The sequence below is a fragment of the Sarcophilus harrisii genome, chromosome 3 (genome assembly GCF_902635505.1).
Source record: "Sarcophilus harrisii chromosome 3, mSarHar1.11, whole genome shotgun sequence".
In the NCBI taxonomy this organism is placed as follows: domain Eukaryota; kingdom Metazoa; phylum Chordata; class Mammalia; order Dasyuromorphia; family Dasyuridae; genus Sarcophilus; species Sarcophilus harrisii.
The window spans coordinates 408,655,094-408,676,980 of NC_045428.1; the positions used below are offsets into that span (position 1 = coordinate 408,655,094).

Genomic DNA, 21,887 nt, shown 5'->3' on the forward strand with positions numbered 1-21,887 from the left:
CTGTTATGTGTTGCTATTGCTCATTTCAATATTTTCTTTTCCATTGTTTTTTGAATGAGTCAGTTTTTAATTCTTCAAAAACTTGTAGTCATACAACAACACCAGGGGAATATTGATATTAAAAAGAAAGGTCTTGGGGCAGTTAGGTGATGTAGTGGATAGAGCACCATGAAGTCAGGAGGAGTTGAGTTCAAATATGGCCTCAGACACTTAACACTTTTTAGCTGTGTGACCCTGGACAAGTCACTTAACCCCAATTGCAACAGGGGGAAAAAGGCCTCCAATTTAAAGAGAAATCTGGAGTTATTAATGCAATGCCACTAGTTAATTCAGACCATTTTACTCTTCTGTTTTTAAATTCTAGGTCCAAGTCCTTGTCCATATTAACTTTATCAGTTTTCTATTCAACTTCATTTTATAATCTGAACAAAAATTATTTTTCATCCACTTGTTTTTTTTTTTTACTTGTTTTCTTTCTAAGTGTTTAGGCCACACTAATACTGAAGATTGGATATTATCCAACAAATTTTGCAATCTAGTAGAGATTGATATCATCTGCATCCAGGATACTCTGGAAAATCTCACAACATATAGGAAATTCCTCTTCTTTACTAATCAGGCTGCTCTCCTTGACTTCATAATCTCCTGAAGCTCATTGTTCTACAAGATGATATCAATTCTGAAACTAAGAATTCATTAATGCCCCTGCCCCTGGGGCTTCTCTCTCCCTCCTATTGGAGAAATGGTGGACATCAGAGAGCTCCTCTTCCATTTGAGGAAGGTACTCAGAATAGTCACTTTATCATGTTCCACCCAGTTTTGCCATCTCCTACCCCACTTCCAGGAACCTTTTTTTTTTAATGTGTTATCTTTTCTCATTATGAGGTCCTAGAGGGCAAGGAAGGACTGCTTTTGCATTTCATGGTTTCTCCAGTGCTTAGCACAATGTCTGACACATAGTAGACACTTAATAAATGCTTAACTGACTGATTAACTTAGAAACTGTACTAGATCTTCTCAATGCCTTCACTAAGAAGGTAGGCTTAAAGAATACTATGGGAAGCTAAAGTAGAGTTGAAAAAGTTTGGAATAGCAGTTGTGATAAGTAAGACAGGAAAGTGATTAGAAAGATGTAAAGGAATTTCTTTGTTGCTGTGAGCAACCATTGAGATTATATAACATAAATTTGTAGTCTTCCCAGGTATCTTTGTTACCATATGTACAAGAGTGAAGGAGGGAATAAGCTGGATAGAAAGTTTAGTAAGGGGTGATATGTCATATGATATGACTCTGGGACAAAAGCCATAACTTTCATGATTTCACCAACCCTAACACTGGAATTTGTGCAGCACCGCACTTTTATATATATAATTAAATGGGACATTTCATGCTTCACTTCTATTTTTTCATTAAGGCTGATGAAATCATGAAGGGTGTGCCTCTTATCTCAATTAGACAGTTGATAGAACCATAAGAATTCTGTAGTTTAAGGAGCCAACTTCTACATATCACATAGAAGAAATTTCATGGCATCTTGCAATGGAGTTATTCTTCCAGTAGGATAATATGCCCAATGGGTCAAAGCAGGTAACATATTTGAGCAGTGTTAGCTCTGTCTTCTCTGGCTATTGGGAATTATGTTGCAGAGAACTATAAGCCTAGAGGGTTAAACTGATCAGCCTATTCAATCAAGATGAAATATCTAGGAGGAAAAATATGAATACACCATGAGAAGAAAAAGGATATCAGGATCCTATAGTACTAGAGGTGTGAGTCCCTTTGTCCCACCTACTGTAATGCTGCCATTAACTTAGATCTGTTGACTTAAAGTTAGTATTTTCTATTCAATGAATTACTATTATGCTCTCAATCCCTTATGCACATGCTTCCCCTTTTTCCTTCTTGCCAATTATTATATCAGTAATGGAGTTGATAAAAGCAGTCATCACCCAATCCTCACTAGCTTGGAAGTACTTTAATAGTGATAGTCTAGTAACTATCAAGTCTTAATTAGTACTAATTCCAAATGCTGTCAGTGGTTTAAAAGGATAGAAATAACAAAGATGACAATTTATTTAACCTAAATCATCTTAAGTAGGAAATACATGCATAAATAGCAGGCACCAATGTCATTTTTTCCAGGGAAAACCAGTACATCTGGTCTTGAAATAAAAATACATTCAAATGAAGAATATTTTCCTATTCTTAAATGAAGATTCAATTTAAAGTCAAAATGATGCTGCTAAAATGAGCAATATAATCAATTACCCAACCAATCAATAAACAATTTCAATAATGATGAAAACAAATACTATTTTATAACAGGATTCAAAAGGAATTTAGTAGAAATTATCTATAAAAGTCTTCCTCATCACTCACAGAGGAAAAGTACATAGAGAAAGCAGAAAAAAAGATATACAGAATAAAGAAGACTTTAGAGGGGAAAACTATGATCAAGAAAATTATAATTTCATTAATCCTACCCATAATGTATTCTTTCAATCTCATTCTTCCACCCAGGAAATCTCATTAAAAGAGTATTTGTGACAACATCATGGACACACATGGTTTTAGCTTTTAGCCCATTTGGGGTCAAACCCTTCATCTAACGAGTACCTAGTCCACATTAAAGCATATGTATTATGTGTGTGTGAGTTTTTAAATGATGTCAGATATCCAGAATTAAAAAATTAGTAAATCATTTTATTCCAAATTCTGCCTCACTTGTTATTCAGATGCCAACTTTCTCAAGTAAATGACAAAAGGACTATTGATAACCTACTACACGTGCTAACACATGGCATTAATAGCTCTTAATTCTTAATATATTTTTAAAGCACTCTAGCTTTTAAAGGACTTTGAAAGTAGTCATTTATTGACCCTAATAAAATAATTACATTTTACAATATATCATTATTTCTCTTATGCCCTTATTATCTCCTCTGTGTATGACAAAAGCTTTGGACATAAGAATGAAATTTGGTTTGCCCAATAAGAATTCTAAAGGTAAAACAAAATGGGCTTTATTACATAAGGAAACAAAGACAGTAATCAATTCATTAATTACTTCCAAAACATATATTTGAAAAAATTTATTCCCCAAGATCTCAGAAGGAAGCTCAATAAATGTTTTGTTTTGTAAACTTAGTGGCTGAACAATTGTGGAAGAATCCTAATAAAAATAAAAATTAAAATTAAAAAATCACTCAGTCACAATTATAGATGAAAGTATTGGGCTTTGAATCAGGAAGACTCATCTTCATGAGTTCAAATCTGAATTCAGACATGTAATAACTGTGTGAGCCTAAGCATATCACTTAATCCCGTTTGCCTCAGTTTCCTTGTCTATCAAATGAGTCAGAGAAGAAAATGGCCAAACATTGCAGTGTCTCTGCCAAGAAAACCCCAAATGGGGTTATGGAGAGTTGAAATAATAAAATAGATTTATAACTTAGAGGTACTTTAGAGACCACCTAATATAATTCTTTTGTTTTATACTTAAGAAATTGAGGTCACAAAGGTTAAATGACTTCCTAAGGTAACACCAGTATTAAGTGGCAGAACAAGGGATGGAACTCATGCCTTTTAAATTCAATCCAATTCTTTTTCCATTGTATCATAAAAATCTGTAGAGTTTATAAAGTGCTTTCTTCACTATCCCTATTCAATTCAATTTAACCAACATTTTAAAGTATCTCCTATGGGCATATCTCTCTGAGATGTAGTACAAATATTATTTCATTTTAGCAGGAAACTGAGGTTTCATGAAGTTACATTATTTGCCTTCCTAGAATATCTAGAACCCAGTAGGCATCTAGAACTAAGTAAAAAGAAGAATTGAAGTTTTCTGATCCTATATCCTATATTCTGCTTTCTCAAAGAAAATTTTCTGAAAAAATAAAAGTCATCAGCATTCTAATGTATTATTTAATTCCAAGGTGACTAAAACTTATAATTAGGTTCCATTTGAAACATTTCAACAAGAGCTGAATGAATAAATAATGCAGTGTCAGTAGGAATTTCTGTCTTTTATTGTTTTGTTGTTGTTCAGGCATTTCAGTCATGTCTGATTCTTCATGACTGCAATTTGGGATTTTCCTGGCAAAGATACAAAAGGGTATTTATTTTGTTTTGCTTTGCTTTTGCCATTTTCTTCTTCAGCTCATTTGACAGAAGAGGAAACTAAGACAAACAGTGTAAGTGACTTACCTAGGGTCATACATTTAGTAAGTGTCAGAGGTCATATTTAAATTCAGGTCTTCCTGACTCCAGGACTTTATTCCCTATGACATCTAGCTATCTAGAAGACTTTCTTTAAGCCAAAGCTGAAAATCTGGGCAAAAAACAAATTTTCCTTCTTTACTCAATTAGAAGGATGCTCTTATACCACAAGAAATAAATAAATGGACATCATTCTATTCTAGGGAAATTCTCAGAAAACAATTTAAAGCAAATAACTCATTACTGCAATGAAAACTATTTAAAATACACATGTCAAGATAAAATCTAATCTTATGAAAGAACTTCTGATGCCACTAAAATGAATAAACGTTTTACAGGGAAATAGATTCTAAGAAGCAAATTCACCATAGGGCATATACCAAAATATATGCACAATTTTAAAGTAAGCCACATTTGAGGAGATGTTACTTCATGTTATAATACTTCAGTGATTAATTATTTCATCAGAATGAATATTACTCCACCAATGGCATTTGCATCTATCTTACCCAAGACCGAGGATTCTAGGATCATAAATATAGAACTGGAAATCTACTTAAAGATTACCTAGTCTTACATTGTCTATAAGAGCTATTTTGGGTCCCAGCAGTGAAAATTGGTAAGGAGATTTTCCCAACTCAGTTAGGGTGATCTCACTGTATTAATCCTGTACATAATTTTTTTTTGTATGTATTTATTTGTTTTTTCCATTAGATTGTAAGCTCCTTGAGAACAGAAACAATCTTTTCCTTTCTTTGTATCCCCAATGTTTACCATATTACCTAGAGCATAGTAGTTAGCACATAGCACATAAATACTTTTTCATTATTGACTATTCAGTCACAGGATGGTGCATTGGATAGAATGCGGGACCTGGTTAAAGAGAATATGAGTTCACATCTAGATGCCCTAGACACTTAAAACTGTATGATCAAGGGAAAAATCACTTAATCTCTCTCTACCTCAATTTTCTCATCTGAAAAATGGGGCAGATGACAAAAACACCTATTCCCTAAGTTTGTTGTGAGGATAAAATGAAATATTATTTGTAAAGCACCTGAAAGTGCTATAGTTATGCTAGTTTTTATTGTTTTTTAAATTATTATTATTTTGGTAGACCTTTCCAGAGTTTGTACACAATTGCTTCTATGCTATACAATCGAAACTTCTTATGCTTAATCTGGATACAACTTTAGTGGATATGATACTATTTTTCATTAGTTCCATTTGAATTGAGATTACAGAGTTCCTAATGACAAAAAAAAGACATTTTCTTTTGTTAAAATATCCCTAGAGGAAGAAATACTAGTCTCTAGTCTCAGTCATTTATCTCCCACCATGCCAAAAAAAAAAAGTAAAAATAAAATAAACTATTAAAAAACCAAACATAACCTTATCCAAGAGAAAAAATCAGAAATAGAGTCTAAGGATCATAGCTTTGTTCTACAGCACTAAATTTGGAGAGCAATGAAAGTTGCTATTTCAAGTTTTCTGTTGGGAAAAGATTTAGGTGATGAGGAACCTCCACAAGCCAGAACACCGTCAATCCCCCAGTATGTGGAGAGTTGGCAAGACTATAGGATTTCAGAATGTGAGTGAGGTTGGACACCCTTCCCCAACCTCTTATCTTTGTTTCTCACCTTCCATAAGTATGAATGATCTGGGAAAATTATCCCTCCCTCTTTGTGATGATGGTGGGTAAGGTTAGTCCCAAGACAAAACCCTGGCAGAGCAGAGGACCAGAACTTTTTGATGAAGCATGGATGACCTGCAGTAGATACTGCTATTTAAAAGCTACCCTTTTTTACTGATGTTTACACATATCACTCCATAAAAAGAGAAAATCACCACTATTGCCAATATCTTTCCCTGTTCCTTCCCCATCATTCTTGTGTGCAGAAAGTGAAAGCAAGCAAAGGACAAATCAGTTAACAAAAATGAGTGGTAATTCAAGGTCAGTGACATTGTAAGCAGAACCCTCTTAGCTCCCTTTCCCTTAAAAAAGTTTATTTGAAAGTCATATTCTGTGTGCTTACCTGGGTTGTGGATTGTTCCAAAGTATTTATGACTCTGCTAGCAGAGTAGACATTTTTCATTATCTATCCTTTAGAAAGAATGATTTCACAAAAACAATTAGATTTTCCTCACTGAAGTGAGGAAAAATGAAAATCTAGAAGATTTTTTCTCTTCTAAATTTAAAAGAAAAGTGTGTACCATTCCTAAAATAGATGAAAGAAAAAGTTGGCTCTTATGAGTAGTTGAGTCATGTCCCCTTCCTCCTGAAGGAAGCTACTAGGTGACAGTTAGCTGATTTCCTAGTATAATCAGAACATTAATTGACTCACATTTAATTTGAGGCTTTGGGGTTTTTTCCTCCCTTTCCTTTACCGAGCTGTCCAATCTGTCTTGCTTAACTATGCCACGAACCTTCCCAGAGGACCTAGCTGTTTTTCCCCCTGTCTCTGAGCTCTTCCAGTATTCTTGATATTTGTTCTTCTTATTAAAATGGACTCTTTAGTACATTTGAAATAGACTGAAATTCTAAGTTTACATATGAAAAAAAAAACTAAGAAAAAGAGGCATGCTAGATAAAAGTCATATTATTGACAATTTTAGCTGTTAATGGAAACAAGAATAAAAATTAATTTATTTGATTTAGTTAAATCAATCTTTCTATCTATAGTAATATGATTACTTTAATTAATAATTTTAAATCTCTTAAGTTATTACAAAATTCCACATCTATGAATATCACAAATAAAATCTTCATTACAGTAAACCAAATTTTAACTTCATTTAAAAAATTCAATATATCTTTCCTATGAAAAAGTTTGTTTCATCAGAGCACATTTTTATATAATATTGATTAATCAAGAAGCATATGAGATAGAGAATCATGTGTGAGGAACAGCAAGTAAGGCAGGATGACTGAACTATAGAATGTGTGAAGGTGAATAAAATATGGTAAAAGACTTGGAAAGGACCAGCTGTGATTAACTTTAAATGTCAGGAGTTTATATGTGATCCTAGAGAACCATTGAAATTATTGAGTAGTGGGCTGACATAGATTTGCACTTTAGAAAAATCCCACTGGCAACAATATAAAGGACAAATTGCAATGTTCAGGCATTAGACTTAGAGCTATTTTCATTAAAGAGAATGCTAGTTGTTCCCTTCTAAGAGTAGACTCGGTGTGAATGTAGAAAAAGATGGTTGGGGCAGCTAGATGGCACATTAGATAGAAGAATGGCCCTAAAGTCAGCAGGATCTGATTTCAGATCTGGCCTCAGAACACTTAATACTTAATTTGTTGGTAAATCATTTAACTCCAATTGCTTCACCAACAAAACAAAACAAAAAAACCCAAGGGTTCAATTTAGAGTTGCTAATATCTAATTCTCCAGTATACATTATTTCTATAAACTAAGAACATTATCAGAGTTAGTTTATGTATTTATCATGGAAAATTATGTTGCATTCTGAGAGGTTCCTATGACATAATTTGTACATATGCTTTACCTCTCAGGAGCATGTATAAAAGGAAATTTGGGATTATTGGTCACCTTCTCCAGATAGCTGAGTGTGGACACTGATTGGAGGAATATATACGATATGGAGTAATGGTAGGAACTGGATTTCAGTTTTGACTTTCCAATTTATGACTTTCTGACCTTGGAGAAGCCAACTTCTGTGAGTTTCAGTTTTCAAATTTGTAAAAAAGAAATTCCTGCTCTGTCTAGCTGAAAGGATTGTTGTGAAAATAAAATAAAATAGTACACATGAAAATATTTTGGTTATCATAAGGCACCACCCAAATATGAGGTATTACAATTTCTATTAAAATCTTACAATTAAAATTGATGTGATAGGTGATGATGAACTAAGCCAAGAGAACTTCCCTGGAATTGTGTTCAATTCCAGGTTAAGAGTAAGATCTTAAAAGTCACGTGTACTTTTTCTTCCCAAAGTTCTAACTTATCCTTTCCCTGGAATGTTCTTTCTTTAGAAGCAGCTTTACTTATCACAATAGATAGAACAGCGGATAGGCTTGGAGTTAAAAAAAGACTTGAAATTAAATCTTTCTTCAAATACTGACTAGTATTGCCCCATGTAAGTCATTTGGCTTTTGTCTGCCTCAGTTTCCTCACTTGTAAAATTAGGATAATAATCACATATACCTCCTAGATTTACTGGGAGATTTAAAGGAGATTATTTAACACAGTCCAGCAAATAGTAGGTACTTAATAAATGCTCATTTTCTTCTCCAGCTCAACTTATGTAATTCCTATACATCTTTGAAAGCCCAATTCAAATGGTATATAGCTATATAATATATAGAGCTGATATAGCACAAACACATTCTGTAATGTAGATGGAGAGAAGAAACATTATGGGTACAGCAAGCATTTTGTAAGTACAGGTCACAGATTCAGAATATGGAGTTGTTCACTGAGGAGAAAGGAAAGACCTTGGAGATACTAGCAGAAACAGTGATGAGACCTACTGTTTTTGAGGTTGTACCTCAAAGAGAAGGATCTTGGGATATTGATTCTCATTAGTAGAGATGGTGGTGGTTATGGTGTTGTTAGTAGCAAAAACAACAGTAGTAGTATTAATAGCACTATTATTGTGCTTTAAGATTTATGGAGCATTTTGCATAAATAATTTCAACTGATCCTGACAACAGATCTATGACATAGGGGCTATTATAATACCAGTATTACAGATATGGAAAAAGACAATCCAAATGATTTATCCATGGTAATATAATAAGTGGATGAGGCAGGATTATAATTCAGATATCCCTTACTCCAAATCCAACACTACTCACTGCACACTGTAAATGAGGCACTATAGCAATTGATGGATAGATACAGGACCCAAACGAGAAGCTTAGCTCTCTAGGGTCCTAAAGCCAGAATAAGATAACACTTGGTAGTGCAAGGAAGACCTTCCTACTGCATCTATTTACTAGGTCCTATATTGGGGGTAGAGAGGTCATGTTATTCTTGCTTCTTTATGTTCCTTTAGGCAAGAGTAGAGCCATTGTGTATAAAAATCTGGGTAAAGAGAATAACAGCTTCCTACTAGGTTACATGACTAGATAAGATTCACGGACTTAGGCTAATGACAGATTGTCAAGTATAATTTAGCATTCAGACCATTAGTAGAAGGCATGAGTCCAGAGAAGAGGTTCATACTCCTAATAGTAAAAAGAAATGCCACTTGCTCTTATCTATATATTTCAGACTACTGAACAAGCAAAATATTTTACATCATTTTTTTTCAAAAGGAAAACATACAGCTAAGAAAGGTTATGCGAACCTTTTTGAAATTAAAAAGTAAAAATTTTTAAAATGATTCTGGGGAATAATCTAGAAATAAGACACATGAGTGAAATACAGGTATGTTTAAAGGATAGTTGAAGCTAAAATTGAGAACAGTGATCAATAGCAAATGGGTAGTCAACACCATTCATAGGCCAGCTGGATAGTGTTACACTGCATAGCTATTAAAATTCAAAATTTAGCAATGGGATCTGGCAGACACATCAGTATGAGTTTAGAGTCCTACTCTTTGTACTTTTGAAACTTCTAGTCTAATGAGGATTCTGAAAACTAAAAAGAATAAGATGATAAGAAATATGGTACAGATATGGAATATCATAGAAAGATCTATAGTTAGGTCTCTAATTAGACAATCTAGGAACAGCTAAATGGCACAATAGATTAACTTTGGCCCTAAAGTCAGGAGGACCTGAATTCAAACTCAATATCTGTGTGTTCTTGGGCAAGTCACTTAACCCCAATTACCTCACCCCCCCAAAAAAATCTATGAGTCTTAAAATGAATATAGAGATGAGTAGGAACAAACTTCATGGCAAAAAATTAAGAGTATCCCATTTTCCTCCAAAGAATATAAACTTTTCGAGGGTAGAAAACTATTTTAGGTTTATTTCTTTTTCTCCATATTTGTATCTCCAGTACTTGGCACATAAAGATCCATAATAAGTACAGTATTGTGGAAAGAACCCTAACTCTGAAGTCAAATTTAGCCTTTGATATACATATGTGTGTGTGTGTGTGTGTGTGTGTGTGTGAACTTTGGAAAAATCCAATAACTATGTTAGGTGTCATTTTCTCATCTGTAAAATGAATGATTACAGTAGATGACCATGGAGGTCTCTTGCAGGTCTAGATTGATAATCAAATAAATGAATGAGTCAAGGAAAGACAAAGGAAGGAGAGTTCTATGTAAGAATAAAATGTTATTATTTTGAGTTTTCATATGCAATATCAAGAATTCAATGTAAAATTAGCTCTATTTTGAGTAGAAAATCCTCTAGATTTAGAAGTAATTGGGTAGAAGTCCTCTAAATTGAGAAAGAGGTACTTTTAAAGCTTCTGTATCAGACAGAATATCAACTTATCCAATATTGTTTACACTAGGGGAAACGTTAAATACTGGGCTACAACCTAAAATTAAAATGCTAGCAGTACACTGAATTTAACAATAAAGGCAGGGAGTAATTTGCCAAGGCAAGTCACTGAAGCAAATAACATAAACAAGTTCAGTGGCAAATTCTGTTCATTTTGGAGCAAAAAGAGAAAGCTAACTGGGAGCCTGCCAGCAATATACCTCGGTGAGACAAGGCACCATTGTAGCCAGGAATATTAATTGTTCATAAATTCAAGCTGAAGAACATGTTTAACTTCTCTGTGGTTTTATTAGGGATTAACTTGTGGGTCAATTGCTTTTGGCTCTTTGTTGCTTTATTTGAGTTTACTGGCTCATTATGAGAAATATCAGATCCTCAAAGTTCAAGGATTTAGGCTTCCCAATTTCTAGTGCATGAATTTTCAACATCTGTTTCAACAACAGGTATCAGTCTCATATGTTGGTTAATCAACAGGGTCCATACTCAGTATCTGTCCCTCAGCAGAAAGGATTTTCTTTAGGCTACTGATTTATTTGTATCATCAACTACTTTTTCCCATTATTATTCATTTCTAGCAGTGTAATATTAAGAATTCAAACATCAATTCTTATTAGCTCAAACATGAATTTGATAAAAGAAAAAGGGATTAAAAAAATCTATAATTACAAAGTTTTTATTAGGCATGTTATTCTGAATGGGTTTTATCCAAGGTTTTCTACAGAGAGAGCTAGGTCACCTCAGTCCTGCCTTCTAGAAATTTACTATTAAAGTCTGACTATACCATTCTCTTATTCAATAAATGCCAGTGTCTCCCCATTACCTCCAATATTAGATATAAAATCTTCTTGAATTTTTTAAAGCCCTTTTATCTTTCTATGTTTCTAGTGTTTTTATACCTTATATTTTATACCTTATTCCCATCCATCAATTCTAACTTCCAGTGACTGCTCTCCCAGATATTCTTTAAAACTGATACTCTAGTTCTTAACAATTTTTTATTATAGCTTTTTATTTACAAAACATATGCATGGGTAATTTTTCAACACTGACCCTTGCAAAACTTTCTGTTCCAACTTTTCCCTTCCTTCCCCAGATGTCAGGTAGTCCAATACATGTTAAATATGTTTAAATATATGTTAAATACAATATACGTATATATATATATATATTTATACAGTTATCTTGCTCAAAAATCAGATTTAGAAAGAAGATAAAAATAACCTGAGAAGGAAAACAAAAATGCAAGCAGACAGTAACAGAAAGAGTGGAAATGCTATATTGGGGTCCACACTCATTTCCCATAGTTCTTTCACTGGGTGTAGCTGATTCTCTTCATTACTGAACAGTGGGAACGGATTTGGATCATCTCATTGTTGAAGAGAGTCACGACCATCAGAATTGATCATCATATAGCATTGTTGTTGAAATATATAATGATCTTCTGGTTCTGCTCATTTCACTTAGTTTCAGTTCATGTAAGTTTCAATTCATGTAAGTCTCCCCAAAGCCTCTCTGGCATCCTGCTGGTCATTTCTTACAGAACCATCATATCCCATAACATTCATCTACCACAATGAACCCAACCATTCTCCATTTGATGGGCATCCATTCAATTTCCAGTTTCTAGCTACTACAAAGGGGCTGCCACAAACATTCTTGCACATACACGTCCCTTTTCCTTCTTTAAGATTTCTTTGGGGTATAAGCCCAGTAGAGACACTGCTGGATCAAAGGTATGCACAGTTTGATAACTTTTTGAGCATAGTTCCAAATTGCTCTCCAGAATGGCTGCATCCATTCACAATTTCACCAACAATGCATCAGTGTTCCAGTTTTCCCACATCCCCTCCAACATTCCACATTATCTTTCCCTGTCATCTTAGTCAATCTGACAGGTGTGTAGTGGTATCTTAGAGTTGTCTTAATTTGCATTTTCACTAGTTTTTCTTTCTATGCTTGGAGTGATCTCCTTTCTCATCACTGTCTCCTATCTTCCTCAACCAAATCCCACTTTCTACCAGAAGCTTTTCCTGATCCCCCTTAATGCTAGGACCTTCCCTGTGAGATTATCTCCAGTTTATAGTGTATCTATCTTGTTTGTACAGTTGTTTGCATGCTCTCTACCCCATTAAACTGTTAGCTTTGTGACAACAGGGACTATTTTTGCCTTTCTTTAGAGCACAATGCTTGGCACATAATAGGTGCTTAATAAATGCTTGTTGACCTGATTTTATTTGACAACTGCCCTGACCTAAGTATAAATACAGAGAATAGAATCAGTCAATTACTCAAGAATAATTTTATTAAATACCTACCATGTGCCAGGCAGTATGGTAAACACTGGGCATACAACTGCAATGAAAGAAACACCCCCCTTCTCTCATGGGAGTAGAATTGAAATGTGAAACCAAGAGAGAACACATCTATACCATAAGCAAGGGAAAGGATGTTTTAGGGATTGAAGGCAGGGCTATTCACATTATTGGGATATAAATCAGGGATAGTATTGCTATTTAGTCAAGCAATGGTTCTGTCTTATCTAAATAATTTTGGAAAAGTCTTGGAGAAAAGGTTAACTTTCAGAAGCTATATCATAGAAGGTAGATGTTTTTATGGGAAAGGACAGAACATATAGTTTGCTATTGAGAAGCCTCAAAAATAAAAGCGAGAGGAGCACAAAAAGGATTTTTAAATGAAGAGAGAAGGATATATAATAAGGGTAAATGAAAAAAAAAAGTATGGAACTGAGCCAGATGAATTTGATTTAGAGACCAGAGAGATTTAGAGCTAGCAGGAGTCTTAGAGACAATTCAGTCCAAACTATTCATTTCATAGGTGAGGAAATAAATAGAAGCTTAGAAAAACAAAGTGATTTGCCTAACATCACACAGATAACAAGAGATTGGATTTGAAAGCAGCTCTGGTTCCAAATCCAGAGTTCTTTTTAACTATGCTGGATCCCAGAAAAATTTGAGTGGCTCTGAATATCATCCATAAGTAGATGATATTTCCTTTTGGACAATAAATATGTGGATCAAAGCATAGTTTTTTTTTCACATTTCTGATTTTTTGTTTGTTTTTTGTGGGTTTTTTCTCTTTTGGTCTGATTTTTCTTACACATGCCCAACATGGAAATGTGTTTTTAAAAATTACACAAATTTAATAATTTAATATCAGATTGATTGCTGTCTTGGAGAGAGAGGAATAAAAATTTAGAATATAAAGTCTTACAAAATGACTTGAAAACTATCTTTTCACGTATTTGGAAAAATAAAATATTATTGAAAAAAAGGATAGTAGAGTGGTCTGCCATTTTCTTCCCCTGCTCATTTTACAGATGAGGAAATTGAAACAATCAAGATTAAGTGATTCACCAAGGATTACAGTGCTAATGTTTATGCCAGATTTGAACTCAGGAAGATAAGTCTTCCTGTCTCTCGGCCCAGGACTCTATCCACTATACCATCTAACTGCTTAGAATATGGATAGGTGAAGTCTAAATTAAAATGTATTATTGTAAATCCTTGAAAACTCCAAGTAACTGAGTTTTTTCCTCTTCCTGTTATCCAGACAAGCACCTACTGAATCTACTGAATCATAAGGATCAGAGCTCTCCAGTTGGAAGGTAAATTAGTAGTCATGTAAGTGCAACATTCTCATTTTATAGAGGAAGAAAATGAGACTCAGAGAAAAATGTACAATGGCTTCTAACAAAGTCATATTTTTTGGCAGAGTTAAGATTAAACTAGGAGTTGGAGACTCTTAAGTGCAGCATTCCTTCCACTGTATTATATTTATCATAGAGTCAGTTTCTACATATGCAAAAAAAAAAAAAAAGGCTACCCTAACTAGGAGGGAGGTGGTAGTTTTTTTCTTATTGATAGGCAGCTTTCATAACAACTTTGTCCTTATTAAGAGTGTTAAACCCATTTGATTATAATTATTTTAAGTACTTTCATGATTGAGTGGATATATCCATTTAACTTAGTTCTGTAAAATATGTGGGTCAGAGTTATAATCTTGGCTCTGGGAAGAAGACAAATCTTGGTCTATAAAGAGGGCACTTGACTTTAAAGTCAAATGAGGTAGCCTGGAATTCTTGCTTTGCCATGTATTAACATTTAATCATTTAGCACCTTAATCTTTTCACACACACAAAATGAGGGCAGTTTGATCTATAAGGTACCTTCTGAGACCTGCATTCTGTGATTCTGTGAATTATTGAGTAAATACTTTTGAAGAGGATTTTAAAAGAACCTAATCATATTGTCAATAAAGATGATAATCTTTTGCTCAGAGTTAATATTTACTAATGCTTCATTAGTCACAGATACTATTAGAAATTGGACTTCTTCAGAGCAGGGCCTTTTTTTTTTTTTTTTTTTTTTTTTTTTTTTTGCTTTCTTTGTAACACCAGAGCTTAGAACAATGTCTGGAACACAGTAGGCACTTAACAAATGCTTATTGACTCACTTGACTACCAAAATCTTACTGGACCATCTTATCTACTTCTGCTACTCACCCAGGTCAGGAAAATTAGAAAATCAGTTCAGTTTATTTTGGGATATATCCAAATCCCATTCTCTGTACAGTAGGTATGAGTTTTTTCTGGGTAAGAGAATTACTGAAATCTAGGCCAGTTTAGCCTATGGGAAAGTTTGGCCATCACCTCACTTGCTGAGTTGGATTTTCTCATGGTATCCAGTAAACACCCATCTTTGCCATCTTCATCCCAAACAAAACAAGTACTCAGAAGACAGATGATATCCAAGAGAAATGAAGTCTGGCAATCAAATCATCACAAGTGGGAAAGTGGAAAGTGGGAAGGAAAGATGAAATGCCAGGCTATATGATATATAAGAAATGAAGGGGAAAGCAGATTAAAAGGGAAAGTGCATAATTGAAGATGAGGAGAAAGAGAAAATTTACTGAAAAGGAATTTGAGACTGCCAGAAAATTCCATTTATTAAAATTCTAATTTTTCTCAGTCTCTAGAAAATTCAGAAATTTACTAATTTTTAGATTGTAAACTTTTTGAAAGCAAGGATTTTGTTCCAGCTCATCAATAAGGTTAAGAAATGTTAAAAATGAATTCTTTTTTTATCAGAGACTACTCAGAATTTTCATCAAAAATACTATCCATAACCAGAGAAAGAACCAGTTATATCTGAATACAGACTGAAGCATTCTTTTCAAAAAAACTTTATTTTTCTTGAGATCTTTTTTTTTTGGGGGGGAGATCTATGTTTTTTTTTTTTGCAAATAACTTTTATGGAAACATTTTTCATAACTTCCCAAGTGTCTTCTCAGTGTGGGGGAGGAGGAAGGAAGGAGAGAATGTAGAACTCAAAGTTTTAAAAACAAATGTAAAAAAAATTGTAAAAAGAATGAATTGTTCCATGTGATTTTGTCAACAATTCCTAGATTTTTTCCTATTTATGAAACATAAAGAGGAACAGATGACATTAAGAAATATTATACTTTCATAAAATAATTCATTCCTATAGTTAATATCCTATAACAATTAGAAAAATCATTTATTGTAATATGTTAAGTGAAGGAAGAGTTCAAATTAGAAACTTCAAGGCAAAGATGCTTTTGATAAGGGCATCTAGGTCCCCTGAGGTCCATTCTATGAACACCCTCACCAGACAGTCAACATTCTTCCTTCCCTGCGCAAACACCTCCTCCCCCTCTTGGCAAACTCTCCAGAGATCTGCAAATAACTTCCTCCCAGCTCTCTAAGTTCCATCCTCAGCAATATAAAAAAGCAGTAGCTGAGCACAAAAATAGTAGTCAGCATTCTTCCTAAACTTCCTCCTCCTGCCATTCATAGAATAGACTATCTGTCTTGAACAAGAAAGAAAGGAGAAGAAAAAAACCAATGGAGAAGTATTTAAATTGTTGTAGACCCTATGTATTTTGGAGATTAGTGAAAAACACAAGGTTATGATAAAGGAGAGCTCGTTGTATTATTGTTATTGTGTATGCTATATGCAAAATAGTTTTGAGAACCATCACAGTGGTAAATTGCAGTCAAACCAGTAAGGATTATTCATTTACATCAGTAATTGACCTGTATTGAGTTATGGTCCTTTAGCAGTGAAAAAGACTGAACTAACCTTTCTCAGAATAATGTTTTAAAATACATAGTATAAGTACATAGGGTTGCATAGGAAACCAATTCTATTGAAATAGTTATTTAAATATTTATTAAAAAACAAATTCCCAGGTCTCCAAAGTTTCTCCATGGTCTCAGGACATTTGTATATCCCAAGTTAAGAGTTCCTTCCTGGATAGAATTCTCCTCAGACAACTTATCTTTGACAAATGGTAAGCTTTATATAGAAAGATTTCATCTCTTCATTTTCCGTCAGTAGCTCTCTTGGTTTATACTCCACTGAACACCATGCATCTCTATTTTTTGTGCATAACATTCCTCTATTAGATTGTAATCTCCTGTAACCCAAGGATTATTTCTTTTTCTTATTTGTACTCCCAAAGCTTAATACAGTACCAGGAACATAATAGGTGCTATATTGCCAAATTTCTTCTTTTGTTGAGAGGTCCAGTGTGAAAAACATGATACATCTCCATGTTCACTATTAGGGAATTGTCTAAACTAGAATTAGTTTTCACAACTCAATCAATTCAGAAGAATCTCTGGTTTTAGCTGTCTTCTTAACACCATTAACAACTAGAAACAATGCACAAAAATTACTGACTTTAAAGAAATACTATGCTACAGTCTTGGTTCATTGTCATAAATCTAACAGGTGCTCTACAAGTATTTGTTATTAATAATGATGATGGAGCAGCTGGAAGGCATCCACCAGTTTCCACATTATAAGCCTTATATTTCATATTCTACATAAGAGCAAAGTCTAAAAATTTTTTTGTCAACAAATATTCCATCAAGACAGAACAGATATAAAATTTTCCACATTAGCACATAAATATCTAATAGTAATTATGAGCACAACAAATTTTACGTTGCATTCCTGATTACAGGGAGGCCATTTTTTATATCATCTTTCTTTTTATAGACCAAATCTAAGCTTTCAGAGATAAGGAATCTACTTCGATACTAGCGATTGAGCTATATGTAACAAAGTTTCTGTCAAATGTTGAAAAACACTTTTCTTCTCTTTTTTCCCCTTTCTTTTTCTCTTTCTTTTAAAAAGCAGGCTACTATAGAAACTGGACATGTAGGATTGGAAAATAAAATACAGAAAGAAAACAAATACCAAATGCAAAGATTTCAGAATTCAATAAGAATTCCCAGAACACCATCTTTTTTGAAGGCCCAAATAATTATTTTGTTTCCTTTTCTATGACCTATATATGTTGCTAACATATTTTCAAGGTATTTTATTTCATGAAAAGAATGCAGCAGAAGTTGGATTAAAAATCCTTATTTAACCTCCTCACAATGCATCACACTGATTTAATTAAGAATACTGAGATGCAACAAATAATTTGGCAATAACTGTACCTGTTATTCTTCTATAAATTCAAATATGCAAGTTTTTTAAGCCTTAAAATGCTATTGAATTGTCATCTATTCTGAATGTGTAAATAACAATCATTTCTCTTTTAGCCAGAAATTCTGAGAGGCTTCCCTTCTCAGAGTTATTTATTTAGATTTTTTTTTGGACTAGGTGAATGGGGAGACTCTTTGCGTCAGTTGTTACCTAGTCTTATTCACTGAATGGGTGCAGCCTCAGTCAAACTGAAACCTGTTGAAGACTTTAACCTAAAAAAGATCAAGGTCTCCCATTGCATCCAGGCTCATCTCTGGTCATACTGATCTTTATCTGGCCACTGGACCCAGAGGGTTCTGGAGGAGAAAGTGAGGCAGGTGACCTTGCACAGCCCTCCCTCACTTAAATCCAATTCACTTGCATGTCATGGCATCATCTCCCTGATGTCATGGTCCTCTTTAAGAAGAAAGGACCAACAACAACAGTAAGTGCTTATGTAATCTTTACATCATCTGCAAACAAAAGAAAATCATGTACCAATATTTCCTCCACTTTACTTTTGGCTTTTAGTCTTTAAAGTTGAAGAATTTATCATCATTGTACAGAGCACTTGGAGCTTGTATTGGTCTGATTAGCTACGGTAAGACATTCAGTAACTAGACTCTAACAAAGTCATGTCATTTTGGTCTTTTTTGAGAACAAAGAATAACAATTAATCAATCTTTACATAGGGAATGCAACTAAAACCAGGACTTATACATCATGGTAGCCACTGTTTCAACATCAATTTGCTTTAACTATTTTTTAAAAATAGAATGCTTTGTTAAAACCACACAAAAATATAATCAAATATACCCATTTTACTTAAATTTCCAAGCACAAGTACCAACTTTAGTAGAGAAGACAGAATTCTCTTCTAGAAACAGTGACATAAACAGGGCTTGATTCTTGAATTGAACTTTTCCTCATTCCAGCTTTTTAACATATTTTCATTTCTTTTAAGGATCAACAAGAAGAACTTATGGTAATCTATGCTTAGAGTTAGTCATAGGTGAATAGATTGGGTACTAAAATTGGTTTAGTCCTATAATCAGAAACAACATTTAAAGAATCCCAAACCAGATTGGAGAAAAGAGTAAAAGAAAAATTGTTTTCATGCACTTAGCATATTCTTTAAGATATCTTTTGTAAGTAATGTTGTCTTTGTACTACAAGCCCCACATTTAAATGTGAAAGCAATTTAATACTTTTATATTTCATATATGCCTGTCACAAGAGGGAGTGAAATGGAAATACATTATTTTTCTAGAATATAAGTAGTATTCTGCTAAGCTTTTTTTTTTTTTTTTTTTTTTTTTTAAATCTAGTGAAACATCCCCAGGATTCAGGGGAAAAATGACACTTTAACTTAAAGAAAAATAAAGTGAAAGTTCTCCTGTTTCCCTTTTTCAAAGATGACTTTTGCTAATGCCTCAGAGCTCATCCTGCAGGTCTGTGAGAAAGAGTAAAGGCCACCTATGAAATTGGTTGTGCCCTCATTTTTCTACACATTTCTCTACTGCATCAATAGTCAAGTATCAACAGAGACCAAACTGTGTATGAGGTACCTTGACCTCTTCTACCAAGTTTGTTAAGCCCTTTCTGACCTCATTAGATTGCCAGATAGAGAAGGAAAAATAAGAGAATTCAGTTGCTGCTAGGTACTTTTGAAGATGGATTGCGAAGCAGGAGAATGGTGCTCTAAGCAATCTCCATTCGTGCATTCTGGGGGGAATGCAATACCTTAAATAAAAAATGAACAGAATAGATAACTAATGGGATAATAAGACTTACTCATCTAATTATATGTTTGTTGGATTTTAGTTATGTCACATAGGTGACCTAAAAAGGCTTTAAGAAGTTAAATTATTAATTGTTAATTAAAAAATAACACAACTCCATGCCTCTTATTTCAGTATTTTCAACTTGGAACCCACCATCTAGAATCACCTTCACTGATTTCATAAGAGGTACTCACACTATTAAAATCTGGAAATCCAAAGTATACTGAAGGCAGTCTGTTGAATGACTATTAAGGGAATATTCATAATTGAGAAACTTCATGATTTAATCTTCTTGAGGCGAACAGTTAGGTCATTTTGAAGAAAAGAACATCAAATCCAGGGTGTATTTTTTAAAAATAATGAACAAAGTTGCCATCTGTTACTTATTGAATGTTTTTTTAATTTATGAAGCCATATGAGAAATATCTCTTATACAAAATATCCATATTCTTTTCAGTTTTGAAGATAACCAGGAGTGAGATAAAAATGACATCATTTCAGAAAAGCTACTCCTTTAAAGAGAAGAACCAAGTCCAAGGAACACAACTTGTTAAGATCACATGCTTGACTTGCTGCCAAGAGCTTCAAACCTAATCATATCCTAAGGCAGAAACTAAACTGAAATTAGCTCTTGTTTAAAGAAAGTAGAAAGCAGGAGATAAGGATATTGCATTCACCAAAGGGAGAAAAAAACAAGTTTAAACAAGCCACTTAAATTACACCTCCTCCAGGAAGCCTTTCCTGATTAACTGGGAGAGAGGTAATACTTCTTTTGGACTCAGGAGAGAAATAAAGTTGGAGTCAAAGACCTGATTTCAGATTCAAATCACTCAGCCTTGCCCAGTCTCAATTTCTTTGGATAAAATGGGGATAACAACATCTATCACAGAGGGTTGATATACCAAAATAGACAATATTTGCAAAGTTCTCTACAAAGATTGGCTATTATCTCATTTTCATCTTCACCATATGCTAGTATACAATTTCCATGATAGCATATATATAATTTGAGTAAATTCCTTGCACTTAGGAATTGTTTCATTCATTGTATTTGAATCCTCAGCACCCAGAACACCACCTGTACATAATAGGTATTTGATAAATGTTGATGAAATACTATATACTTATTTGACTTTTATGCAATTGTATGGCAGTCCAGTTCATTTTTTGTTTTTTTATGTTTTTTCATTTGCATTGTTCTATATCCTTTCTTTTAGAATGTAAACTGCTAGAGGGCAGGAATTAAGTTTTGAATTCAAGTAAATTCTAACATTGCAGGACTAATTCACTTTAATTAAATTAGATTTCTCCCTTTGTCCCAGACTTCTTCTGGACTTACTACTTACATGCTAACTGGATCTATTTGGGGCAGAGATATCCCAATAAAGACTGTGAAGAGGAAATGACTGGAAGTAGACAGTACCTATTCAGAACTATAGAAGTGGAAATCATTGAATTAATCATATTTTATAATCATCACAATTCTGCCCCCCAAACTGTTCATTTGACTTAAAAGATTTGTTGACATCTTATAGATGGTTTCCCCAAATAAATTTTTAATGAAAAAAATTTTAATATGTGTCTCTAGAGAGACAAAAATTATGACTGCTTAATCTTGCTTCAGATAGTACAAAGTAAATATGAAGTTTTATTTTGCTCTGTTTTTAAGATCCTTTGTAGATAGACAAAAAAAGCTTAGAAATATCTGCATGTAATTGCTTATTGCTCATGCAATTACTGCCACATAAGGTGTTGTCATTTTTTTTCTGTTTTGAAAGTTATTTTATCTTTTTTTTCTCCATTCTTTCCTAACTTCACTATAAATACCACTAAAAGTAAAGACAGAGCTTTTTTTTCCCTTCTCTTATCATAACCCTAGCATCCACAGAATGACCATGATGACCTGCTAGAGATACAAAA

At 33.7% G+C, this 21,887-nt stretch overlaps 1 protein-coding gene and 1 long non-coding RNA gene across 3 annotated transcripts in view; one reads left to right on the forward strand and one right to left on the reverse strand.

Moving 5' to 3' along the window:
* Positions 1-17,155, forward strand: part of LOC116422459 — a 31,419-nt gene extending 14,264 nt beyond the window's left edge. The window contains exons 2-3 of the long non-coding RNA XR_004233103.1: positions 14,231-14,285; positions 16,893-17,155. This is a non-coding gene — a long non-coding RNA (uncharacterized LOC116422459). The remainder of the gene's footprint in view (positions 1-14,230; positions 14,286-16,892) is intronic.
* The window catches only part of CSRNP3 (cysteine and serine rich nuclear protein 3), a 250,612-nt gene that overhangs the window by 158,859 nt on the left and 69,866 nt on the right, over positions 1-21,887 (reverse strand). The gene's annotated exons all lie outside the window — the stretch shown is intronic.